Raw genomic sequence first — 16,597 nt, 5'->3', positions numbered from 1 at the left:
CGGCATCACGTGCGCTCAGTGCTCTGGTGTGCAGGGAAACAGCTGGGCAGCTGGTGGCGGGGCAAGCAGAGGGACTAAACAGGTGCCCGGTGAAGGTTGTTCCTCCAGCTGCTGTAGAGGTGACCTCTGCTCATCGCTCCCCTGCTGCTCCCTGTCCCTGGCTGTAGAGGGGACGCACTTCCCTGTGTCTGCCATGCTGGGGAATGCCATGTTGCCTGCCTCATCGCCGGGTGCTGCACTCCCCGATCCCTCTGCAGGTTTTGCCTTCATTTAAGGCATTTATTGCCTTCAAATAGACCTGAGCCAACCCCTAGTTCTGGTGTGGGGACTCTAGAAACCATACAGAGCTGAAGATACTAAACTAGAGCAAAGTGAATGCCATTACCTTACATGTCTGTGGACGCGGCTCTAGGAGGCTTTAGTGAGATTACCCGCTGCTCCATCCCTTCCTGACCGAGCTCCACGAGCGACAGCACTTTTCAGTCCTTCTGCTTCAAGAAAGTCCTTCTCCCTTGGCAAAATCTTGTCCCCTGCTTGCAGAATATAAAGCCTGGGTCTAAAAGAGCCTTGCAGATAGGGAAGTTGTTATGACAGTTGTGTTGCAGGACTGGGGGAAGGATGTTAACCAGGGGAGGTTTGCTGCAATGTGGCTGAGCTCTAATCCCTTTGCTGAAGGGCGTTGTAATGCTGCAGTAGTGTGTCCATCGCTCCTGTTCATCTGGGAGCTCAGCAGGCTCAGCCTCTCCAGCCCCATTGCTCTGGGAATGTCGCTGGCAGCGGGCAGGAACGTCTGAGCCATTCTCCCTGTTCCTCCTCACTTGCTCTTGCTTGATTGGGAGCTTTGTTTTCCAGGCTGGCAGCCAGGCCAGGAAAGCACCGACAGCAGCTCTGGAGCCCGGCACAGGCATCCCCCGTGGCACGGGAGGAGCGGTGCCTGTAGCAGTGCGGGACTGAGCTATGCCGGCGGCTCCCTGTGGCTCCGCATATCCCCTCTGGCTTCTCCTACACCCTTGGAGCACTCCACCGCCGTGCCAGGGGACAAGGGCCCTTCCTGTAAATCACAGGTGGTGCTTGGGGACCTCTGTGTCGCTGTGGTGGCCTAGCCTTATTGCTGGGGCCCTGGCTAAGAAGCGGGAGGAGGTGGCCTGCAGTACTGCACACGTCCTGTTTTTCCTTAGGCACCTGCAAGACTTCCAGGCACAAGTAAGTGCTGGCCAAGTAGCACATGGGCAAGATCCATAGGAATTAGGGGAAAATGCAGGAGCAAAGCCCACAGCAATTCCTTCTTTCCTTCCATCTCTCCCTTTGGGTTTTTTCCTGCAGATCCCCAGCCTTTCTAAGGAAATGCTTGCTTTCATTGTGTTTGCCTTTTAACTGTTCACTGAATTTTGTCAGAAGATGCAAAAAGGGTCAGGTCAGGCAATTAAGTGGTTATAAAGCATCACTGCCTCGGTGGTGCTGAGGTGGCCCCTGCAAGCTCAGCGCAGCTCAGGGCTTTAAAAACGATTTTTAAAACAATGATGTTGTAACGCTCTCACCCTTTGTCTTTACAGGGCTGTAGTAAGAATGTTTCAGCGACCCCAATAATTAAAAAAATGCCTGCTCGTTGTTAGCTCTTCAAGCGTTCCCACTGGCTCCTGGTAGTTAACGCAGGAAACGCCACAGGAGCCAAGGGAGAGACTGGTTGAGAGAAGCAGAATAAATTAGGATCATTATTCCACCCTGATTCATGCTGGGACATCCAGTTGTTTTACATCAGCACTGGAGCTGGGCTTTTACATTCAGACATGGCCAAAGAGCCGCATCTCGGCTCTAAAGCTGCTGCTGCCTGCGGTGGGACCTGGGAGGTGGGACTGCCGAGGGGCACGGCTGGAGCGGGGAGCAGGATCCCACCCCGGGAGGGAGCAGGGCCCGGGTGGTGCATGGCCGTGCTGCTAGCAGCCCACCATGGTCTGCTGCTGGCCTGGTGGCCACATCATCTACCTCCGTTCAGAGGGGGCTTTGGCCTTGGAGAAGCTGCCCGTTAGGCAGGTGAGCCCCGAGTTTCATCCTTAGGCAGCGTGCCTTTTCCTTCCCTTGACTAATTCCCGGCTCAGTTCTTAAAAGGTAAATTCTAGATATTCTCTAAACGGTCTTCTTTTCCCTCACAGCTCAAACACACTCTGGCAGCTTGCCCACCATGCGAACGCCTTTGCTCCTGCCTGTGCCCCCCCGCTTCACAAAGCCGAGCAGCTTCGCGAAAGGTCCTGCACAGCTCGTGCCACGTGAGGGCAGTGGTTGCATGCCCGGAGCATCCTTGCGCTCTCAGGATGAAAGACCTAAAACAACAAAGTCCCACCGTAGGGTATCGTCGCTTAGATCGTTTTTATTAAGTCAGATACTTCAGAATTCAGAGATACCGTCTAGCACAACAGGCATCACAGGATGCTTAACAAACACGAGGCATTAAAGGAGATACTAAAAAAAAAAGTATACAAGCTTGCAGACTTTGTTGGAGCTCAAAATGAGCTGTGTTGTGGACAACTTTTTTTTTTCTTTTTTCTTTTTTTTTTTTTTTCCTGGAGTCGGTGCTTCATGCTTTCATAATGCAGTTTCATAAATTCACCTGATAAATATGAAATGGCTCACATGCCCCTTTCAGTGGTGGGGAGCTGCTGAGGTCTGGTTTTCAAGTTTGGAGTTGGCACTGTCATCTCTTCTGTGTTTTTACAGATTTTAATGTAACGAGCTCAGCCTAGTGGTTGCCCAAAGGCTGTACTTCAGCAGACGTGCCTGACAGGAGCAGTAGTGACTTGATTTGTGCCAGATTTCACCCTGTTGGCCCACAATCCAAGACATGACCTTGGCATCTGGTGCCCGTTTTTTTGCTCAGGTAAGGTTTTCTCACTGTATGGTTATGTGCTTGGCTAATCAATTTGCTCATTTCTGTGTGATTTTGAGGCAATTTGCCCACATGGTAGGCACTGTGCTGGAGCGGTTGTCAGGGGGCTGAAGAGGGACACCTTCTGCAGGGGCAATCACAACTTGTCATGACTTGTTCCAGCTGTGGCTCCCCCATGCCACTGTTCTGGTTCTATCCATGTTTCTTCAGGTCTGTCATGCAGCCCAGTTAAATGGCATGCCCTCCAATTAAAATCTAGGTCTGGTCTACCCACTCATGGGAAAAAGTTGTGTTTAGGGTGGTGGTTAGCTCTGCTTGGGTCTGAGCTCCCTGCAACAGGGTCAGAAACGAGAACCAATTGAATGGGCTTGTCTTGAGATGCAAACCGCTCACCACCTGGCGTGGAGCAGGCTGGACACAATCTGCCATGTACCACTGGCCAGGGCAGCTGTAGCTTGATGCTGTGGTGATGGTCACACTTCCCTCTCCTCACCCCCATGCTGGGTGCCATCATGTTGCCATGCCAGCTCCATGTTGGCGATGGCTACCTGGCACGTCACGGGGAAGGGGCACATCTGAAGCAGGATGGGGGGAGGGGGGGGTGCGGAGAGGCCTCCCCTGTCTCTGCACAGTGCTGCTGGCTCCCTGCAGCCAGGCTGAAAGCCCTGCCATGATACCAGCAGCCTGCCCCTGAGGCTTCCCACAGCCACTGGCATGTGCTGGAGATGGGCGGCAATGCCAACCACAGTTCACTGCCCAGCTGTATCTGCTGCAGCATCCTGGCACAGCTGGGTGCCTCGCAGCAGGGTGGTTGGGATCCCGCACCCCTGCCTTCCCGGTGGCAGCCGTGCCCTATCCCACATTGCTGGGTGTCTACTGGCTCCCTGCCCCAGCAGCACTACTCTCTTAGTGGTCCTGAGCACAGTCAGGAGTCAAAGTTGTTTTTATTTATTCAAATCCCATTTAGCATCCATCAGGCTTAAAAATCCCATGACTACCCTGCTATACAATTTTGTTTGATAGGAAAATAATTAATTTTGCAATTAAGCTGTACCCAGAACAGATGATGTAAGAGCACTCCGTATGGGCTGAATTAGCCCCTGCTGAGACACAGCGCCAGCATCTGTCTGGTTTACACTGGTGACACTTATTTTAAACAGCCAGAGAAGGGGACAGTGCACCCTCCTGTGATTTTACTGACGGCTTCATCTCAGCTGGAGACCCAGAGAGCACTCAGCACTGTCAGCTGGAGCACAGTCCAGTCGGTCTGCAATGAAAAACAAGCTTACTCTCATGTCTCTTCTCCATGTTAGGGAGGTTGTTTTAAATTTGAGTTTGCTGGCCAGGTGGGCATTGCTTATGCCTCAGGTAGTGTGGGGAGCTCTGGAGAAAGAAGTTGCTGCCAAAAGCATGAGGCATTTCAGCCACTGAGACTAATATTTCTACGAATTCAGTACATTGCCTCTTCCTCCAACTTTATAGAGCGAGTCTTTCCACCAGCACCGTGAAGTGCCAAAGGGCATTGGCAACCGGGAAGGGTCCTGCCCCATCCTTTCAGTGGTGTTACTACTCTAAGGGATTTTAAGTTACTCCAGACAGAGAGCTCTGCTTCTGGAGATGGGTGATTTTTATGGTTAGCCATAGATTTCTGGCCACTGTGATAGCTTCTCCATTTTCCTAAGGAGCCCGTAGCAGCCAGTGCAACATGGTGGTATGCAGGAATGGCTCTGTTTTGCCTTGGTGGGGAGCAGTCTGCAGGTCTGGGGCAGAAACCCCCCTGCTGACAGGTTGAGGGGAGCACTGGAGGCATCCCATGTTCCCCGATACAGAGGATGGCTCCAGTTTTGCTATCCCTGCCCACAGGAAGGGTGTCGACATGGAGCTGCAGCAGGTTCACCTCAACGGTGGATGTTTTTTTGGGGGAACTCCATAGAAGGAAGTGTGTTTGTGTCCGTGATGCTTATTTTCCCTGTGGGAAAGGAGATACTGTTTATTGTCTATTGTAGTCGCTTGTTTACTACGTAATTAGTGGGTCTAGTTAATCTTGACTGTTTCATTTCCTTAGGGGCCAGTTATCAAAGACAGCTTCATAAAAAATTGACAGCTTAAGTTCCTTTGAAACTTTGGTAAAACGCTGGCCAGCAGGACCTTCCTTAAGCCTGTGTCTGGTCTGTATAGCCTTGGCTATTGCTCTCAGTTTCGTGGGAGACATAAGCCTTGTCTGCTGTTCTTCTGACTTTTGCAGGGTGATAACTTCAGAAAATGCTGTGTTTTCTCTGGGTCACATGAGGACCCTCTTTGGCATGAGCTTGGGAGAGCTGATCTGGGCAGCAGAAGGTTCTCTAGTCCCTTGTCCAGGTTATAGCTGTGGATGTCATACCCTTGCGAAGGGCAACCACACCTTGAGCAGAGGCAACTGTGCTTCATTTTTATCAAAGCTTATATTTTGAATAATTGCATTGGGTTGATTATGCTTGAGTTCTAACTCTGTAGCTTTAAACTGCTCCATTAGTGACATAAGCTAGCCCCCCTTCCTACATGATGAACATGAAGATTTAATAAAGGAGATGGTTAGGAAAGTGGGAAGTAAGAAATAAGGTAGTCGGGAATAGCTAAGGATTAATGAAAGAGTCAAAGACCTTTACGCAAAGCCCAGGGGAGAACCAGGAGGTCTATGAGAAGGCAGACTCATCACCCAGTCTTTCCCCTCCTGTTGCTCCCCAAGCTCCCATCTGAAGGGCAGCCAAATTGCCTTCATAAGGGAGAGAAATTCCCATGTCAAGGAGGCATGGAAAATACCACCAGGGTTTAATCTTAGAAATGAGTCCCCAGGTGGCTGTGTGGGAGACTTCTAAAAAGAATGTAAGGGCCAGGCTACATAATGGGGATTAACTCCAAGAAGGTGCTCCTGCAGGCACAGAGCAGCAAGTGCTGCAGAGCCGCTCACCTCGGTGCCTGCATGTGAGGGCTCAGCGGGAGAGCCAGGGGTTCCCTTGCAGTGCCAGAGGACAGCATCTCATGCTCTTCAGTGCCTTAGCAGGTGTTGGTGAGATGCCAGCAAAGCCTAGGTCTTGACACAACTCTGGAGACAGCCCTTGAGCTGCTGAGATAATGCTCCAGCCAGCAACCAAGCAACTTGAGCCACCTGGCAACTTTTATCCTCACCTCCAAATTAATTTTGGTAAATTATCTGTCGACATGCTGTCCCCCATACCCTCCTGTCCCTCAGCTCTGTTCCCTCCCTCTGTCCCTCAACAGCCATCATCCTTCCCAGCACAAGGAAGAAAAATCTCTTTTTTGGAAAACAAAAAGAAAAAATAATTTAAGTGATGCAGTCCAAAACAGAGCTATGTTTGAGCGTGTAGCTGACCTTGTAGGACCAAGCTGACCCTTTGGAGTTAGAGGGCTAATAAGGAGGAAGGCAGTGCTGCCACAGTGGAGCCCATGGCTTTGCCTGGTTCTGGTCTGCTGCTTTGGCAACCCTTGCATCATCGACTACGGTGCCTGGGAGTGACCTTGTCTTTCTGCACTCTTACTCTTGTGGTTACTCGTGGACTTCTCAGGGAAGCTGTAGACTGTGCCTGTTAGAAGGTCAGACTTCTCTCTCCCATAGGCAGTGCAGAGCTCCCCGAGAGGCAGAAATGGCTGCAGCAGCCACACTGCGCTTGTGCATGAGGCTCAAGACCGAGAAAGTCATTGAGGGGATGGCTGAGGTTGCTCTAGATCTTGCCTCCTGCTTTATCTCTGCCTCCTGTGTGGGAAAAGCAGTGGGGAAAGCTCCTGAAGTGATCCAAGCTTAATAAGAGATGAACACAGCACATTCTCGTCACAGAAAGGTTTTCTTTTAAGCTTTGATTCTCGGCAGCCACGGAAAGGCTGGTGTGGAAGCCTGAGCGTGCCAGCCCGAGCGAGCACCCGGAGGAGCATGGGGGACAGCAGGCCTTCACAAGCAGCAGTGCAGCTGAGGTGGGGCACCTGAAACCATGGCCCAGGGGGTGTTTGAAGCCTGGCCGTCCCTGGGTCAGTCCTGGACTACTGGCCAAGGTCCCACATGATCCACAAACAGTCAGTGGAACAATCCTAAATAAATACCGGGGTGTACAGCAGTACTTGGATATGGTCACCTGTTTGTTTAAAGGGCAAGCCCCGTGACCGCTCAGTGATGTGGTTATGCCACTGCTTTTTAGTTTGGATTTGGGGGGGACATTTTTTTCTTACCTCATTTCCTTTTTCTTCAACTTGCACCCATTGCGACGGGACCCTGATTCAGCCTAGAGAGGCAGGACATGCAGAGGTTACGGTGCTGACTTGCCGGGGAAGAGAGCTGGACCTGTTTCCTTGCTGTAGGTCACAGGCAAGCAAGGAAACAGGTCCATTTGCCTCCCGTTGCCTCCTGCCTGAACTGAGACATTGGCCTTTCTGCGTGATGCATGTGGGCCACAAAAAGTTCAAGAGGGCTGTTAGAAAACCTTTGCTTTTTTGTGTAATTTACGCATCTGCCTTCACCTTTTGCAGCTCCGCAGGCCCACGTGTGGCTGAGCTCTGCCCAGAGCAGCACCTCTGGGCTGCTGGATCCCGGTCTGGGGAGCAAACGTATTCCTTGTCCTCCTGGATGTTTTGCTGAATTTCTGGGCTGGTGGAAAACTCATGGGTTTGAGTTCCACTGATGCACTAGGCACTGTTGTCTTTTGTTTATTGGCGTTCCTGTGGTCAGCCCCTGTGCTCAGGCTTGTCCAAGCACCCAGGCAATGGTGGGCCAAACCCAGCAGAGCAATGCTTTTGTCTTGCTTTAGAGTAGGACACAATTATTAGTGGCGCATTTTTATTTCCATTTGTTCATTCTGACAGCAACCAAAGGAAGCCATTTTCTCTACAAGAGGATGTTTCAGCAAGTGTTATGGTAAAGCTAACAGGATCAGTGCAAAAGAGAGTATCACGTTCTCTTAAGGGCAGCAATCGATAATCAGACTGTCACAAGCCAGATCCTTTCAAGAAGCAGGATAGCAAGTCTGCACTCAGATCAGCCTTTAATCTTGGAGGATCACTGAGCTCTTTACAGGCTGATACATTTTCCACTGTCTATCTGCCCCGTAACACAGGTATCCCTGTAAAGACATACAGCAATTCTTCCAGCGCTTTCAGAGATGAAGGAAGTAAGTTGGATAGCGCGCTCCTGCCCTTTTGGGCAACACATTTCTGTACGGATCAGGCTAAAGATGGAAGGTCAGGTCTGAGTTTGACCCTGGATAATGTTTCCCAACCTTCCCTGCTCCGTGAACAGTAGCGTCCCCGAGTACACAACATGCTCTTGGAAACTGCGTGTTCCTCTGGTTCCCTTAGCCTGGAACAGCAGCCTCAGTTTTAACTTTTCTGCAGCCCTTGGCTGCAAGCAACATTGTTCTCAGAGGCAAAATGTCACTGAAGACCTGCTCTTCATGCTGGAAAATAAAGTAATTAAGCAATGTGATGTTTGTTAAAACAACCAAGTATCTTCTAGACGTTTTTTGCACAACACTGGGAAAAAATGGTAAGAGGCATGTATACTGCAGGGTGTTCATTCTTGAGATCTCCAGTATTCCCTCTTCTCCTTATTTTAGTGTCAGTCTTTTGATCTTTGCTGTTTGCCCCAAAGCTGTGGGCATTAGGTGAGCTTCTTAACTTTATTTTGTAACAAAAAATGAAGAAGTTTGTAGCCCTCAGGGATGTGGAGAAAAGTTTGAAAATGAGGTCATAAAGTTCAAGAAACCAGAGTGCAATTAGGAAAAGCTCAAACATTTATAATTTTCTTCAAAAACCAGAACAAAACCCCTTGTCATTTTAAAGCCATGATTCTCTGGAGCCTGACGCATAAATTTTGAGTATGTGGGGTTAGCAGTGCTGGAAAGGATGATTTTTTCTGCCCAGATCATGCTTTTCTACTGGGAATTTTATTGACCAGCTACTTTAACTGTTTCTGCACATCTTTCTTGGCTGGCCTCTCCTGCAGCTGAGGAGCCCTTTCCATCTCTGGGGGCTTGGAAGGACATCTAGAGGTGGCGGTGGCTGGGATTGCCCCCATGGCAGAGGCCAGGCTGCCCAGCATGGGTGCGTCTGGCCACATGCTTCAGACCTGCCAGGCAGCAAAGCTTCTCCAAGGTCTTGGAGCCTGCTGTCCTGGCAGGGAAGGACCTAGGGAGCTCACCAAGGGCAGCAGCACTCCTTGTCCCCTGCTCAGTCGCAGCCGGGGGCTGTGGCTCCTCCTCTACAAACCAACAGCTTTGCTTGGAGGATTATCTCTAGCTTGCAAAGCTTGCTGGAGGGATGTGATCTCCCCTGAGGACTCATGAAGGGAAGGGGCTCTTTCCTTTAGAGGCTTGTTTGCATGGCATGGTGGCGTCTGCAAATGGGGCCCCCAGTGTGACCCTGGGCTTGGCAGGGCACAGAAAGGCATGGTACCTTCCCAAAAATCCCACAGGGATGCAGTGCCAACACTGGTCTCTTCCCTCTGCTTCTCCTGTCCTGAGCCACCCTCCCTCGGACGCTGTTCTTTCATATTTTTAGAAAGCACATTTTATGTTTTTCAGCGCTAGCTTTGCACGTCAGCAGCCACCGCACAATGAACTCTCAGGGGCCCGTTTATTTTGCAGGCAACGGTTGTACCCCGTGACAGTGTTTTCTGCCATGTCGTCAAGGCACCCTGGGTTCTAGCTGCTTCAAAATGGCAGCCTATTTTTCAGTGTCCCAAGCCCTGCCTTTAACCAGGTCCCCCATGAACCCATTTTAATAGCTCCTCTCAGTGATCTGTTTATCCCGCAGTGCTTTCAAGGGAAATGGGAAACGGCTTGTTCCTGATTTAGGGGCTGATGCAGCAACATGCTGCAAGCAGCCCCTTTCTCTGCCTCCCTTCCAGCTTTTTGGGGTAGTCCCAGTTTAATCCGGTATGAGTCCCTTGCAGAACTGAAGGGTTTGGGGGCTGGCCGGGCTCACTACACCAAGTTCTTCGCTGTGTGGGCGCAGCCTAGTGCATCCTGGGCAGAAAGATACCTGCAGTAGGGAAATGATGCTTTGGACTGCTCAATCAAATAGAGTTTTGAATTACAAAAAGTGAAATGTCAGCCCTCTGGATAGAGGAGGAGCAACAACGAGCAGGGCAGGATGACCATGGAGGCTGGGGGAGCCATTATCACTTTTTGCCAGAGAAGATGGAGAGTCCAGTAGAAAAGGCCAGAGGCTACAGCCTGGCTGGGCAAGGCTATGATCTCCCTCACTAGCCAGGATGACCTCCCTCACTGGCTGGGCTTGGAGACTGACAACTATCCTCAGGTATGACTTTGCTCCCCCTCCCACTGGCCCCGCTGTGTACGCCCACATTAACATCGTGTACCCATAATTTCCCACAAAAATAGCTTGTTAGAGCGAGTTGGTTTCTTCACTCCCTCTGTTGGAAACACCTGTGATTCGTGTGGCCACTGTGGAACACTCTTGGCTAACCTGAACCCTATCCAGCTAAGCTTTCAGGGCTTTGAATGTTTTCACATTTTCCTAGCCAGGCTGAGCACCCTTCCAAATCGTCAGCCTGACGCCACCCACAGTGATTTATGTTCCTTGAGAAATGCAATTGCAACTATTTCCATTAAGAGAGGCCTCAAAACCGTAAGTGGCTCCAAAGTTGTGAAGAATGCCCTGGTCTGGGACTGCGGTGCCCTGGGCTCCCTAAAAATTGCCTGTTACATTTTCCTGAATTTGGCTGTATCCAGTGCTTCAGCTAGAATGGTGTTTTTACTTCCAGCACGTGCGTGTGTGCAAGGCGCACTATCTGCTTACCCTGATGTGGTGCCCACACCTTCAGTCTCTACCAGAACTCCTTTCTCCCACTAAGGCTTCTCCCTAAGTAAGCATCTCTTTTCGTTTGCCCTGTTCCTTCCTGTATTTGCTCATCCACTTTGAAAATAAGCTTTCCCGAGCCCAGGATACTGTTGGTGTTTATTTTGGCCTTGTTCAGGGTTTTGCTAGCAAAGATGACACAATTCTGGCATGGTTCTTAGGACAACGCACTTTATTTCAGACACAAGCAAACCCTAGCTCGCACTTAGCATGTGCAAGCTGCTGTGCAGTGCTGCATTCACCTACCAAGGTATATAAGGGCTAATGATAATGTTGCCCAGAAGGCTAACACATCAAAGGCCAAGGAGCAGTTAAAATGTATTACGAGCTGTTGGCAGCAATTGTGAGGATATTCATGTGTTGCTGGTTTGGACAGCCTGAGTAAATGAAAACCCTCTGGATTAATTGGTACACACTAAAGAGATTTGCAGGAAAATGGAAGCTGATGGAAGATGACAAACAAGGGCAAATACAGATAGCTGGATGTGCTGACCTGCGGTGGGGCACTGCTGATTAACTTGTGGCTCCCTACTGTGCCCTGGGCAGCTGAGCAGAGCTGGGGGTGCCCCACCAGCAGCTTGCCTGGTGCTTTGGTGGGAGCGGGCTGAGCCCCACGGGCAGCATCTGCAGCGCTGCTATTCCAGCAAAGTGGAGCGGGTAGTTAGAGGTGAGACTTACCAGGTGTCTTGTGACACCTGGACACCACGGGAGAAGAGTTTAATTATTTTTAATGATGTGGGGGCTGGGAGGAGGGAGAAGAGGCTGTGTGGTGCATGTGGTGCCTGCTGTCACAGAGCAGCTGAAGCTGGGAACTTCAAGATCAATTTGCACAGAGACCACTGGCTGAATGGGATGACAACCAGCATGAGGAATGTTGAGTGATACAATTCCATCTTCTACTAGGACACCCATATTCAAACTACTGCTATGTGTTTTATTAATCATGCTTCAATTATACAAAAAAGGGCATCTAACCTAAGTGTCACAGTGACAGCCATACAAACACCAATCATACCAGCTTATTCACTTGCGAATTGACTAGCTGGAGCAGGACCACCACCTCTCACCGCAGCACAGCCACACCAGCTAAGTCATGCCCTTGCAGACCACCTGACTGGTGATCAGGGCAGGGTCCTGTGCTGATGACAGTGGGCAACTGGTGCTGTTTTTTCACCAGTCTGCATTGGGGCTGCAAGGGCAGAGGGTCCCTGTCTTCTCTCTGATCAGCAACTGGGTTCACCAATGGGTTTCCAAAAGAATTTCCCCAAAGCCAACCTTCCATGACCTGTGCTTGTATCAGTGATCTCTCATCTGGACATCACATGGGTCATCCCATCAGGTACTGCCTCAGTCCTTTTGCCATGATCTTACCTGGTGGTTGCTGAATCTGGTAGATTGCACTTTTCTGTGGTTAGTCTTAACCAGACCCTTCACAGTTTGGTTGGCTTCCTATTCTGTTGCACCGGTTCCCCTGCAGCACAGCAGTTGGCTTCATTCCTGTACCCAACATCTTAACTCCACGCTTCGCGTATTTCTCTCTCGCAGATTTGCAGAATCCTTGTTGTAGGAAGAAAAGCACAGAAGGTGGTGTGCTTTTGGTCACCTGGTGGTTTACAGGCCCTTTCTCCTCATGTTATCTGCCCAGTGCGTGGAAGAGGGGAAGGAAGAGGCTGCTCAAACTGGCAGGTTCTCCCATCCACGTGTCCTTCTGGCAGCTGTGTGGGTGTGGTGGGGATGGAAGGTAAAACAACATGGGATGGGGGCAAATTCCAGAGGGGCCTTTCTCTGTCCTTTTCTTGAATATGCTTAGGAGAAAACTATGTGAGTAAAGAGTTGGCAGAAAGACAGAGTAGGAAAGCCAATGCTGTATGCAGTGGTACCTGTGCAGGTAGGATCCTCATCTCCCTGAAAGCTTGACTCCTGCTGGCCCAAGTCTGACAGGCTCCCATCTTGTCTCCCAGCTCATTGTCACAGATGATTTAAAGCATGGCTCAGCTCTGCAGCCTCCGTCGCCGCCCGTCCCGCTGTCCTGCTGGCAATCTTCTACATTCCATAGGCATGGCAGGAAGGGCTTTTTCTGCTTGTGCCAGGGAGCATTGTAGCAGGGTGGGATAAGTGGCAGCTTCTACACTTTTTTCAAATAGCAAGTGTATAAGAATGAGCACCGCCAATGTATTTCTGACATGTTCCTGAAAAATTCCTTGCCTCTCCCATAAAACTGAGACATAGATAAAGAATCTGTTTTCAGTCTTAAAGCTAAAGACAAGAATCAATTTTTGAAGTCTGTTTTTAAAGCAAATTGCATGGTAATTTATACCTTTAAACTGAAGCTCTCATCCTTGAAAAAAAAGAGACCATTTCATTTTTGGTGACTAATGATGAAGTGTTTTCTAAAGGTGACTAAGCACAGCACAAAGACTCCTAAATATGTTTATTAGCTTATTAAACATAATTAATTGAATCTAGTTGCTAATATTAGCTATGCCTTTGCAAGTGAAAAGCACTTTTGGTTAGCTAGACAGTTTCTTATCAAAGAACAAAAATGCAACATTAAAACATATGCAGCTTACTGAATAATCATGTTATTTGTCAGACAAGCAGAAGAATCATCACTAAAGTGCTCTCAAAGTGCCAAATTGGGTAATATACATAATTAGGCCCCATTTGATTAGATATGTGCCCATGGTAACAGCCACACTCATGATCCACGTATTAGTACAGCCTTGAAATAATCTTCAAGGGGGATGGCAACAGAGCACATCTGAAGCTTCACTGGGGAGACTTTTGGAACATAACCTACATGCCAATTTCCTCTGATCCTGTGGTTATTCTTTATTTTATCTTATTATCTTTTATTTTTAAAACTGCGTGCCTGGTTCTCAAAGGTGATATACTGCTTCCACGAAATGTCACTACACTTTTACCCCTAAAAGGAAGAACTCTTGATCATCTGCATCACATTTTAAAGCCTAAAACCTTCCTATATTTAGGGACACATCCCAGCAATTGGCAAGGCTGCTGCAAGCTGTTCCTAGGAGGTGGGAACAATCATCACCTGGAAGCCAGCCCATCTCAGATCCACTCTCCTCTCACGGCCCAGGACAGCCCGGTGATGGATAAGGCCATCTGGATGTTCTTTATGCTTTTGCACGAGCCTCGTGAACAGACTGCAAGGTCTCAGAAAAAAGATTGATTTTGCACCAGATCCAAGCCTCTGAGAGAGCCTGCAAGCGCTGAGCTACTGCCAGCCCACAGGGAATGAGTCTGGAGGGTACTGTTTGGGTAACAGCGGAACCCAAGAGGGTTTGTTTAGCTGTAGATGCAATATGAATTGTTCCTGCAGTTTATTTTTACGTTTAGAGGGTGAATGAGTTTGGAAGAGTTGGAAAGAATCAGAGAATTAGCAGAATGAATTCTTATTAAGGCTTATTTATACAAAATGAGAGAAATATATCTCCTGGTGCAACAGTGTGTGTCCAGGCTGATGAGAGTTGCTGCTTTTGCAGTAACGCCTACTGGGAAATATTTAAAAGAAGCTTTTTCCCCCCAGTAAGGAAGGGACCAAGATATGGAAAAGTTCTCCCACATGAAGGCACTAGAGAAAGACTGGTCTGTAGCAGGGAAACCTAGGCAACGGGTGCTGAGGGTCTGGCAGGAGAGGAATGTGGGGCCCCAGTCCTGGCCAGTCTGGTCCAGAGAGCTAAAGTGTACATGGCTGGTCTGCTCATGTCACCTATCCCACCAGTGCAATGGAGCCATAGTGTATGCACGCGCAGATACCTCGCCCTGTAGAAACAGGATAGGACCTGGCGTAAAGGGACCCTGATTGGAGATATACAATTGAGAGCAAATCAACACTGAAAGGCTGTGAAAAGTAAATGCACAGGGATGATTTAGGATGCCTTTTAGCTTGTGGGAAGAAGAGGGCTATCCCAAGCATGTGGGAAACACAGAACAGCTAAAAAGCTTTGGCAGGGGAGAGCACAGGGGAAGACTTTATTCCCTGGTTTGGCTGTTACCTGGCACAGAGATGGGGAGCAGTTTCTCCAAGGGGCCAGTAACGCAACCAGCCATGTTTACAGCCTTCAGCTGCAGAGCAAGAGCACTGTAAGTCATGTCTGCACAAAGTCATCGAACTGTTACTAGATGCAGTGTTAGGATTGCGCCTACTGAGGTGAAAACAGACCTGTGGATTCACCTCGGGCATACAGCGCCCGATTAGGAGTGTGTCACCTTTCTCCATATTAGCGTGCTCTTAACTGCGCTGGGGGGGCATGATCCATAATCCTCAGCAATATAAATTAAGATCACTGCTCAAATTATACTGAAGTTGGGAAATTCCTACACCCTTCTGACTTCTCTTTCAGTAAGTGCTGTTTTTATCATTGCTCCCCAAAGCAGGAGATTATTCAAACCAGTTTCTCGCTGTTGACATTGGCACCAAACTGAGGTGTGAAATGGGTCAGAACAAACCCTGTGTCTGCCCTGGCTGAGAGTGGCAGGACTTTAAAGGGAACTGGGTTGTGTGTGAATCCTGCAGTGATGGTAGTGATGGCTGTGCCAGCATTAAATACCCTGGTTTTAAGGTTCCATGTGGACAGCCATCACTTATGTTTGACAGTGCACTTCTACTGTGTATGCTCAGGCACTTGAGACCTCCTGCAGACTGAAGGGCATTCTCTGGTCGTGGAGCTAGAGGTCTGGCAGCTGTATGGGTGGTGAAACCGTCCGGCGAGAGGCCTGGCGGTGCCACTGAAAGGCACAGTGGATGTACTGTGTGTGCGAGTGAGTGCTCACGCACACATGCATGTACAGCCAGTATTGGTCCCTCCTGTGATAAATGGTTCTAAGTAGAGCTATGTGAAATTTTGAATTTCTGCTTCTGTTTTACAGAACAGAACAAACTAGGGCAAAAAAATAGGAAAAAATTGTTTGCTGGAATTAAAATAGTCATGTTCATAAATGTCTCTGTGTTCTGTTTTGACATTTTTTGGATCAAAGTGAAGCATTTTGACGTTTCTGAGGTAGGAATGTTTTGTTTCAATTTGTTGAACTGACATGAAATGTTTCGTTTCAAGTCTGCTTAACATTAAAGTAGGCAGCGCCTTTCCTTGGGTTTGGGTCCCATTCTCTCCTCTGGGCTGTGCTCCCTGGGAGCTCTGCCCAGCTCCCATAAAGCTTGGGCAAGGTCCACGTTGTTCTCAGCAAATGCAGCTGAGCCGCAAGCCCCACACACAGGAAAGAAGAGAGGCCTTTTGGGGAAAGTTTGTTTCAATGCTGAACAAGACTAAAATGAAAAATTTGGGGGCAGCTGAAGCAAAGCACTCCGTTCCGGTTCACCTCCAACAAAACATTTCTTGTCAGCAGCATCCCTGTCTTCCCATAGGCACTTTTTGTGTTGCAGAAGCTGTTTTCTGATCAAAAGAAGATCTCCCAGTGAGTGCCTGCATGGGTATTGATGCGATCTATACCAACAAGCTCCCCAAGGGCTGCAGACTGGTCCCCTGGACTTAGTAGTGAAGCTGTCCTTCAGTGTTGGTCAAGCAAATTTCCCAAAAAGCTGAAGACCCCTGCTCGCCTCCTTTGGGGGCTGGCTGCAGCCAGGGCAGCCTCTCGCTCGACTGTCCCCAAGGGGGCCGAGTGGGCTGCAGTAAGAACAGGAGCTTCTCCTAGGACCTTGGCAGACTCTGCTCTTTTCTGGAAGTGGCTGTATGGTCTTCCTGGGATTTCTGATGAATTTTACCTAAAAGTCGATCCAAAAGTTGCTTTGGTTCATTTCCAATAGCTCTCAACAGGACTAGGCAGGTCCTACTACTTACTGTGGGGGATAACTGAACCCCTCCCCCTCCCCCT

The 16,597-nt window shown here is 49.2% G+C and overlaps 1 long non-coding RNA gene across 1 annotated transcript; it reads left to right on the top strand.

The window, feature by feature from the left end:
* Window positions 1-766: 766 nt before the first annotated feature.
* Window positions 767-15,677, top strand: LOC119151239. The gene is made up of 5 exons (XR_005105345.1): window positions 767-1,203; window positions 1,554-2,031; window positions 2,151-2,344; window positions 2,713-2,872; window positions 13,735-15,677. It is a non-coding gene; the product is annotated as an uncharacterized LOC119151239 (long non-coding RNA).
* Window positions 15,678-16,597: the final 920 nt, after the last annotated feature.

Source organism: Falco rusticolus, chromosome 7, assembly GCF_015220075.1.
Source record: "Falco rusticolus isolate bFalRus1 chromosome 7, bFalRus1.pri, whole genome shotgun sequence".
Taxonomy (NCBI): Eukaryota; Metazoa; Chordata; class Aves; order Falconiformes; family Falconidae; genus Falco; species Falco rusticolus.
Note: the sequence above shows the minus strand (reverse complement) of the source record. Positions and strands in the feature narration are given on the sequence as shown.